This window comes from Eptatretus burgeri, chromosome 11 (assembly GCF_056783735.1).
Source record: "Eptatretus burgeri isolate ZD-2024b chromosome 11, Ebu_testis_v1, whole genome shotgun sequence".
NCBI classification, from domain to species: Eukaryota; Metazoa; Chordata; class Myxini; order Myxiniformes; family Myxinidae; genus Eptatretus; species Eptatretus burgeri.
Window position 1 is genome coordinate 52,604,378 of NC_140971.1, and position 8,859 is coordinate 52,613,236.

Below are 8,859 nucleotides of genomic sequence, written 5' to 3' on the forward strand. Positions count from 1 at the left end.
TCACGAGGCTCCCTCACTGAGAGAATCTAGTGAGCAGGATCAGAGTCAAGAAAACAAGCCAAATGTCCATGCAGCCGCAGCTGATGCTTATGGACTATGCAGGTATCAAATCTCATTTGATTCTCTCTCAGCAACCGCTCGTTGGACAGAAAGTCTGACAGCAATAGTCAAGGATTCACCAAAGAGACCTGGTATCAAAGGAATTAAGTCGCTATCTCAGATCCCTCATCAGAGTTCAACTCTCACATCTGTAGAACAAGACTGGAAGCACCAATGACCTGAAGACTCAGACTTTTGTCCTCCCGCACAGGTACAGGCAGTGCCACACCCCATGATACAGTGAATCCATAACTCCCCAGGCCTGACCCAGACGTCTGTTGACCTCTGGCTCACAGCCAGCAAAGACATGAATATGACAGCCAAGGAAAGTGAATCTCTCCGTGACCTCAACATCCTCACCACAAACAGGTACACACAAGAAAGCAGTTTCCTATATTTTATTGAAAGCCTGGATATTAGTTTTGACCCAAGAAACCCATCATCCCAGCATATCTGACTCTTCATTTAGCACCCTGAGTGCCCCCAAAAGGATATTCAGATTCTCCGCAAAGATGACTGCATCATCTGCAAAATCAAGGTCAGAGATCTTGATATTCCCAAACGATGCACCGCAGATTGATCTCTCCGACATCCTCCCCAGAATCCAGTCCACACAAGTGCTGAACAGTGTGGGGGCCAGTACAAACCCCTGATAAACTCCAGTAGCAACTGGAAATAAGTCAGAGATGGTACCACCACATCTCACAGCACTCTCAGTATGAGAGTGTAGTTCAGACATCAGATTGATCAGTTTTGGTGGCAACCCACGCAGACCAACAATCCTCCAGTGGGCATCCCAATTCACTGAATCAAATGCTTTATAGAGATCAACACCGGCTGCAAGCAGCCTCTGCCAAAACTCTCATCTTCATTCGGTGAGGACCCGAAAGGCAAGGATACGGTCAATCGTTGACCTCTTTGGTGTAAAGCCTGATTGTTCTGGACACTGTTGCTCAAGCAGATGTTGGCAAACCCTATCAAGAATTATCCGAGCAAAGACCTTGCCCGGCACTGAGGGCAGCGTCACCTCTCGGTAGTTGTTGCAGTCTTAGCGATCACCCTTCCTTTTCCAGAGAGGAACAACAAGGCCCCTCTTCCAGTCAGTTGGAATGATGCCTGAGTTCCAGGCAGAGAACTGAACTGCATGCAACCACATGAGTACAGCATTTCCACCAGGTTTGAGAAGTTCAGCATGGATGCCACAAATCCCAGGAGCTTTACCCAATTTCAGCTGCTTCACCACAGCCTGTGTTTCCACAAACAAAGGTGGATCACAGTTGATTGGAGGGACAGCAATAGGGATAGTCACACCCCTGACATCCAATTCAACAGCTGGTGGATCAGCCTTGTGCAGCCGCTCAAAGTAAGCGGCTGAGCGGGCCTTCATTTCGGACTCCACTGTCAAGAGCCCACCACCCTCCACTCTAAATGCTGTACACCGAGGGACAGGCTTGGAGGAATGCAATGTGTAAATTCCCCTGTAAGCAGGATGAGAATCACTTGACCACAGGTGATGCTTGACCCCAAAATGGATTCCTCGCACATAGGCCTCTTGTCCACCCTTAACACACATACAGTTTAATCGTCAACTACCTGAACAGCAAAGCTCTGCCATTCAGCCTGGCCCTGCAACTCTGGTCAATGGTATCCAGTGTCCCTTGAGAGACAAAATTCTTCTTCGCCCTCTGGTGAGTTCCAAGACATCCACCGGCAACATCAAGGATGGTGGTCTTGAAGGCGCTGCACAACTCTTCAGGATTCCCCAAAGCACCTAGATCCCCCAAATCCCCACTCAGCCTGTTCACAAACTCCTCAGTTACCCTATCATCCTTCAGCTTGCCAACATCCAGCCTCGGCTGGGATGGTACCATTCTCCTGGATTTAAGCTGAAACTTCAGAGTTGCTACAACAAGCCTGTGGTCATTATTGAGGAACTGAGCACTCCGGTAGACCCTGCACTTCTGGATCATCCTCCAGTGACCATCAACAAGCAAATGGTCAATCTCCTTTGCCACACCGCCAGCGTTGGAATACCAAGTCCAGCCATGAGCCTGTAGGCACTGAAACCATGAACCAGCTACCTTAAGTCCATGACTTCTTGCAAAGTCAAGAAACTTAGAGCAATTCTGGCTCACAGTTCCAGACCCATGGGGACCAACACACGTCTCATAACCATATCTTTCAGTTCTAGTTCCATCGTTTCCATTGGGACCATACTCTGTGCAGAGCATTGCTGCTGCCTACACCAGTCTCCTTGGCTATTAGACACAATCCTAGACGGGTCGCCACTCCGACAGAATATAGAAGCATGCTGACACTCATTTTTGCCGACCTCAGAAGGATAACAGGCAGAGTGAACCCACCTCGTATTAGTTCAACAGCTGAGTGGGATTTGAACTCAGGATCCTAGAATCCCAAGCCCACCACCCTGACTATTAAGCCAACACCAGGCATAGTTCTAGTTGATATATTGAAATCTCCTAAGACTAGAAGTGCATCTCACCTGGGGCACTGATCAACCACCAATTCGAGCATGGCACAGAATGCGTCCTTCACGGTGAGATCACCCACCTCAGTCGGAGCAAATACAGAGACTAGGGAAATGACACCCAAGGAGTGACGAATCCTTAGTCTTATAACACGGTCTTCGACCTGTGTCATCTCAGTTATCATTGGAGTCAGCTTATTGGACACAGCTACAGCAACTCCTTGGGCATGGTGACCATCAGAGCGACTAGAGCAATAGTAGGTGGAACCACCAACCATGATCTCACCACAATCCCGTTTTCTGAACCTCAGAGAGTGCGACAACACCGATGTCCAAACGCTTGAACTCAGATGATAACAGAGACAGTTGATCATCTTCTCTTTGGGATAGGAAATTCCAAGCACCCACCTGAAGGGACCACCTCAGGTTAACCCAAGGAGACCAACATGTGGTGTACGACATCTCAGCACCACCGCGACACATACTACCGCAATCTGACCCGGGAAGGTTACCCATGGTTTTCCTCCTCTCATAAAGGAGTGGTGGTCCCGAAGGCTTTGCTCCAATCACGTTATCTGGTGTGCTGCCCTGTGGAGGGCAGCTGCACAGGAGCTACTCCCACGGAGTGGGTTTTCAGATTTATTTTTGCTTTTCGTAGGTTTACAGTGGCCGGAGTGCAAATCCTGCCACCAACCTCCTCATGAAAAGTAACCCAACTGCAGGAGGATGTCCGCAGACACAGTTGGGCACTAGATATGGATGGCCATTGGCTCACAAGGAGCTCCTCAACCCTTTGATTAATGTTTGTTGAGAAAAGTATGGTTGTCCAAATGTCATGATACATATCTTTCAAAAGTATGTCAACATTTTCTGCCCCTGGTGTATCTCATGTGTCACATGGGTAAAGCCTGTAAAAGTTTGTATTTCAATATATTTGTAGTTACATACTCGATTATATTTATTGTAAACATTGAAGCAACATTGTTTCGTTCTGAGTAATGGCCATGATAAAGCTGGAAATTTCTGGAATCGTTGTTAAAGCATCATTCCATCAATTTATTCTGGTATTTAAATTGCTACCTGCTACATATCTCCGCTGAATAGTCTTTTTTTTGTATCTTTTAGGGTTCTTTTGTTCCCTGCATATCCGAATACAGCAAGTATTAACCGTTATCCTGTGTCTTGCTTAATTTTTCCCACGTCACATGCCCTCTGCTGATTATCCACTGGCTGGGTTTGTTGCATCAGATTCACATTGGCTTTGTTTGGGTCGAGTGTTACTTATGATGAGGAACCCCGAAGAATCTAATCAACGTCAAATAAAAAATGAGTAAGGTTCAATCAAGCCCGTCAGCATGCACAGTACGCGCCTTCCTAAAAAACAGCGTCATCTAATTTTTGAACGGCCCCCGATTGGGGTTAAACCCCCTATTGGAGTTAAAAAATCCGTGACCTTGTGACGAATGAGCTCGTTCTGATATAACCGTGACGGAGGCTGACATGGATGAGGGGTGTCGAGTTAATATTTGAAGAGTTCATTCAATGCGCGTTTCCAAATTGGCCCGTTACTGGATTTTGTTGTCGGCTGTGACCACAGTGTGGTCATCATTCTTGTTCCATCTTATTGGCTACATTTTATGGAAGCAGCAACAAGGTAGATTCAATTCTCAATATTTTATGGCTTTTAAATGTTTATGATTTCACTCTACAGTACTTTATAAGCTTATCATTGTGCACACATTTGAATGGTCGGCCATTTTCTTCCATATCATCCCTCTATATGGAGTGCTACCTTACTCCATGACAATAACTACACATTGTGGTTTCCGAACATTTCGTATTCACGAAGTAATGACAATACAATAGCAATGTTGTTTTCAGTTGTGGTGTCATCAAATGATCACAAACTGCTTTGATGATGCATTGCTATATACATTATGTGAAGGAAGGTTTGTAACTGAAATAAAATGGACAAGCAGATGTCGTTTAACTGGACCACCAAGGCAGTTATATCTCAAGGTTTGCACCCAGTAGACCTGATGGATTCTAAATGCACACAGCAGCCTGAGAGGCAATCTCTAGTCGATGTTAACACTTTTCCTTTTTTACGGATTCCATGAGTGCTTGAGGACCTTCCCAGAGGTGCTAATTAAATTTGACTGATCATTTCAGCCTTCGGAACGAAAGGACTGAGCAGATTCGAGGCCTGACAGCAAAATCTATACCCTCAAGTCGGTCTCTTTGACTCGGCTGCCTTCCTCCGCACTCCCACCGCAAACGTGGAACTTTGGCCATCTCCACCTCCTGCTCTCACTCAGCTCAATGGAACACGAAGGCACAGACAGCTTGGGTAGATTTGAGGTCATCCAAGGGCTGTGAGGGTCACAGGGTTCTCATGATGCTAGGCTGGGCCTATGGGCATTGTCCGGCGCGGAGTTTCCTCCGGCATGATGTCTGCAAATCGTACACAGTCCAAAGTCGTCACTTTTCATTTTGGGCCCGAGTGGCCATGGCAGAGAGACACGTCCGCAATTACTATTTAACAATTCAGGCTTAGGCAGCACAATCGCTGAACCGGTTTGTGGCCACCAAGTTGAAGGGATGGCCTGAGGTTTTCATATGACTGTCACAACAACTTCCATAATGACTTCAAAACATATATAGACACTGATTATAGGGGTCTGCCAGGATTTGCTATTGTTTTCTATGTCCACAGCAGCTGTCAAACACAGCAGAAAAAGAGAAATGTCCAACTTCCTGATCCAAATGAGCATTTTCTTGAAAGAAAGGAAAGATAATCCTGACACATGGAAGTAAAAGATGAATAGAAAAGTGAATTATATGGGTTTCTTCCAACAAGGCATGTTTTTGTGTTTTTGGGTTTTTTTTCCATTATGATTGTTTGCAGACGATATTAGCGTCCGTCCATGTATTACATACAAATGGAAAGGTGGGAGAGGGCTTAATTGAGAAGATTAAAAATGATTTGATACTGTTGAAAGTGTCTCTCTTTGGGAGAATTCTCACTGATACACCATGTTGTTGCTGCGTCTAGCAGTTTAAATGGGTAGACTGGTCTCGCCTTCATTGCACCATCTTGTCCACTGACCGTGGTTCACTGTCTCGATGTTCATCTCTCTGGAAATAAACAGTGCCTAGGACACATTTCCCAACAGACTACATTTGAACTTTCCTCCTGCAAACGTGGAGAAACTGAGTGACTCTTGATCCATCCACTCTTACTTCTCACACATTAGTGCTTCAATACTTATAAAGTCTTCATTACCTCCGCCACAGAAGGTGCCCGAAGGTTATGTTTTCAACCCTGTCTGTCTATTTGTCTGTGAACAGCATATTTCAAAAAGTTTTAGATGGATTTGTACGAAATTTGTTGGACAGGTTGATTGTGTGATAAGGACTAAATTATTTGATTTTGCTGAAGATCTGCATCCGCATCCAGATACTATAATTTTTTCAGTGATTCTTCACCATTGAGTGATAGGGATAAAAACGATATCTCAAAAAGTTATGGACGGATTCGGATGAAACGTGGTTGTCGGGTTGGGTGTGTGACAACTGACAAGGAAGGATTGATTCAAATTTGGTGAAGATTCAGATCCAGGTACGAGAATTTTTAATTCTTCTTCAGTGATTCTTCACCATTGCGTGATAACACCAAAAAACGATATATAGCAGGATACTATATTTCAAAAGGTTATGTACGGATTTGGATGAAACTTGGTGGATGAATGGAGTAGGTGACGAGAACAAGCCATTTCGATTTTGGAGGTCCGGATGGAGATCCGACCTATCAGTAGGATACAAAACGTAATCTGTTCAGCCTGATGGAGGTATGCATTCTACTGAGTGCCATTCTAGTTTTTAGTATCATTATCTGAGGACTGCTTGCTTGAATCATGAAAATTCCTTCAGTTACTCTAATTATATTGGATGGGCAGGATGGCTTGGAGCTACTCGACACACTCCCCTATGAGCTGCGTCACCTCGGTTAGAATCTTGGCCCAGCTATAAACTGTCATCCTTGTGTTTCACAGACACGGTGATTCATCATTGTGTGTGCTGTCCCTCGGATGGATGTTAAACGTGAATTCCTGTCTGCTGGCGTTAATTGGTGGCCCTGCCATTTGGAGTAGGCAAAGTGGCACTGTTGCACTCCCAGCAATGCTGCACCAGAAACTGCATACAAAATAGATGCATCATCCCGATTCATAACAATGGTGTCAAAAGTGACCCACTCATCGACAAACCAAATAGCTTTCTCCCCATCACAAGCAAAACGAGAACACAAATGAAAATGCAACGACCATCCCCATCCGCAATGTATTCGGACTTCTTTCGTATGCTAAACATGACAAAAACAGCTAAAAAAAAACGAAAAAAAAAACATTGATTTCAGGCGATGTTGACCTTTTGACCTCAAAACCAACAGCCTTCAGTGACCTAATGTGCAAACACTGCTCAAATGTCAAGTCAATCAGATGGAAATTGATGATTTTGTGATTTTAACCTGTGACCTTTTGACCTCAAAACAATCTGATTCTAGCTTTGGAATGGTGAACCAATTCAGTGACCTAATATGCAAATTCTTAAAATGACAGGTCAATTGGATGAAAATTGATGATTTTATGTGATGTTGTTGACCTTTGACCTTTTGACCAAATTGATAATTTGTCTTCTCCATATTCTCATAATAAAGCTTTGTTGAAAACTTTATGACAAAACTTCAAATGGTAAAAAAAAGTTATGGCGTGCGCGCGCGCACACACGCACACACACACACACACACACACACACACACACACACACACACACACACACACACACACACACACACACACACACACACACACACACACACACACACACACACGTGATTGCAAAGTAGTGGGGGGACGGGCTATCTCGAAAGAGCAATCAGAGATTGTAGACCCTCGCCAGGACTTGTTTTGTGCGGCAAATAAATGGAAGGATGTACTAAATGAAAGGCTGTTGATTGCAAATGAAAGGTCTTGTTGTAAATGTTAAAGGTGAAAGGTCTGAAAAATTGAAAATGTCAAATAGTTTGAGGGTCTAAAGGTCTGAAAAGATTTAAAGGGTCAAAATGGTCGAAAGTGTCTAAAGGGTATTGAAGGGTTGAAGGGGTCGAAAAGCGTGTAATTTAGGATCAGAATTGTCTGAAGGGATCTAAAATTGTCTGGTAGTTAAAGGGGTCTACAGGGTATTAAAAGGTCTGAAAGGTGTGAAGGTATAAAGGTTTTAAATGGTAGAAAGGAGTCTCAGGGTATTCGCGGTTCTCAAGGGTCAAAGAGGATATGAAAGATTGTAGTGGTCTAAGAGTGTAAGGGTTCATGGGGGTCCATATGCTCTTGAAGGTCTTAGGGGTCTTGAGTGGTCTTATGGATCTAAAGCATCTTAAAGGGTGTTAGGGGTCTTAAGGATCTTAAAGGGTCTTTTGCTTCTCAAGGGTCAAAGGGGTCTTACAGTGTCTTAGTGGTCTTAGGGGTCTAAATGTCTCAGGGGTCTTAATGGTCTTCATGGGTGTTAGGGTTCTAAATGGTCTTAAGTGTCTTAGGGTTCGAAAGGGTCATAGAGGTTTAAAGGGTCTTAAAGGGTTTTGGGAGTCTGTAGGATCTTAGGAGTCTTAAGGGTCTCAAGACCTTATAAAGCCTGTTCCACCCATTCAAACTCATGGACCTCTATGATCCTTTTGATCCTCTTAGACCCTTTAGAACCTCATAATATCCTTAGACTCCTTTCCACCCTTTAAGACTTTTATACTTTCACACCTTTCAGACCTCATAATACCTGTAAGTCCCCTTTGACCTTCAGATTCTTTTCAGACGTTTTAAGACCCTTGGGACACTTTGGACCATTTTGACCCTTTCGTTCCATTTTGACCTTTTCAGACCTTCCGACCTTTCAACCTTAAAGACATTCAGACCATTTGACCTTTCCAGCTTTTGAGACGTTTGACCTTTACATATTTACAACTTGATCATTTAGAGTGAAGAGTTTCGTATCAGGTAACGTCACGAATGAGCGACCGTTGAGACCGAGGCCTGTTCCAAGTTCAGTTGTGGTTATGTATGAAGTTCCACATGGATAAAGTACACCAAAAGGAGAACTACAGGGGGGTGCCCCACAGAAAACCAGGAAATTTGGTACAGTTTATTTAAAACAAAACAAAAGCAAACTTAGATGTAGTGTAAAACAAAGATACACTTTATTATATGTTCGTTTAATGATATGGT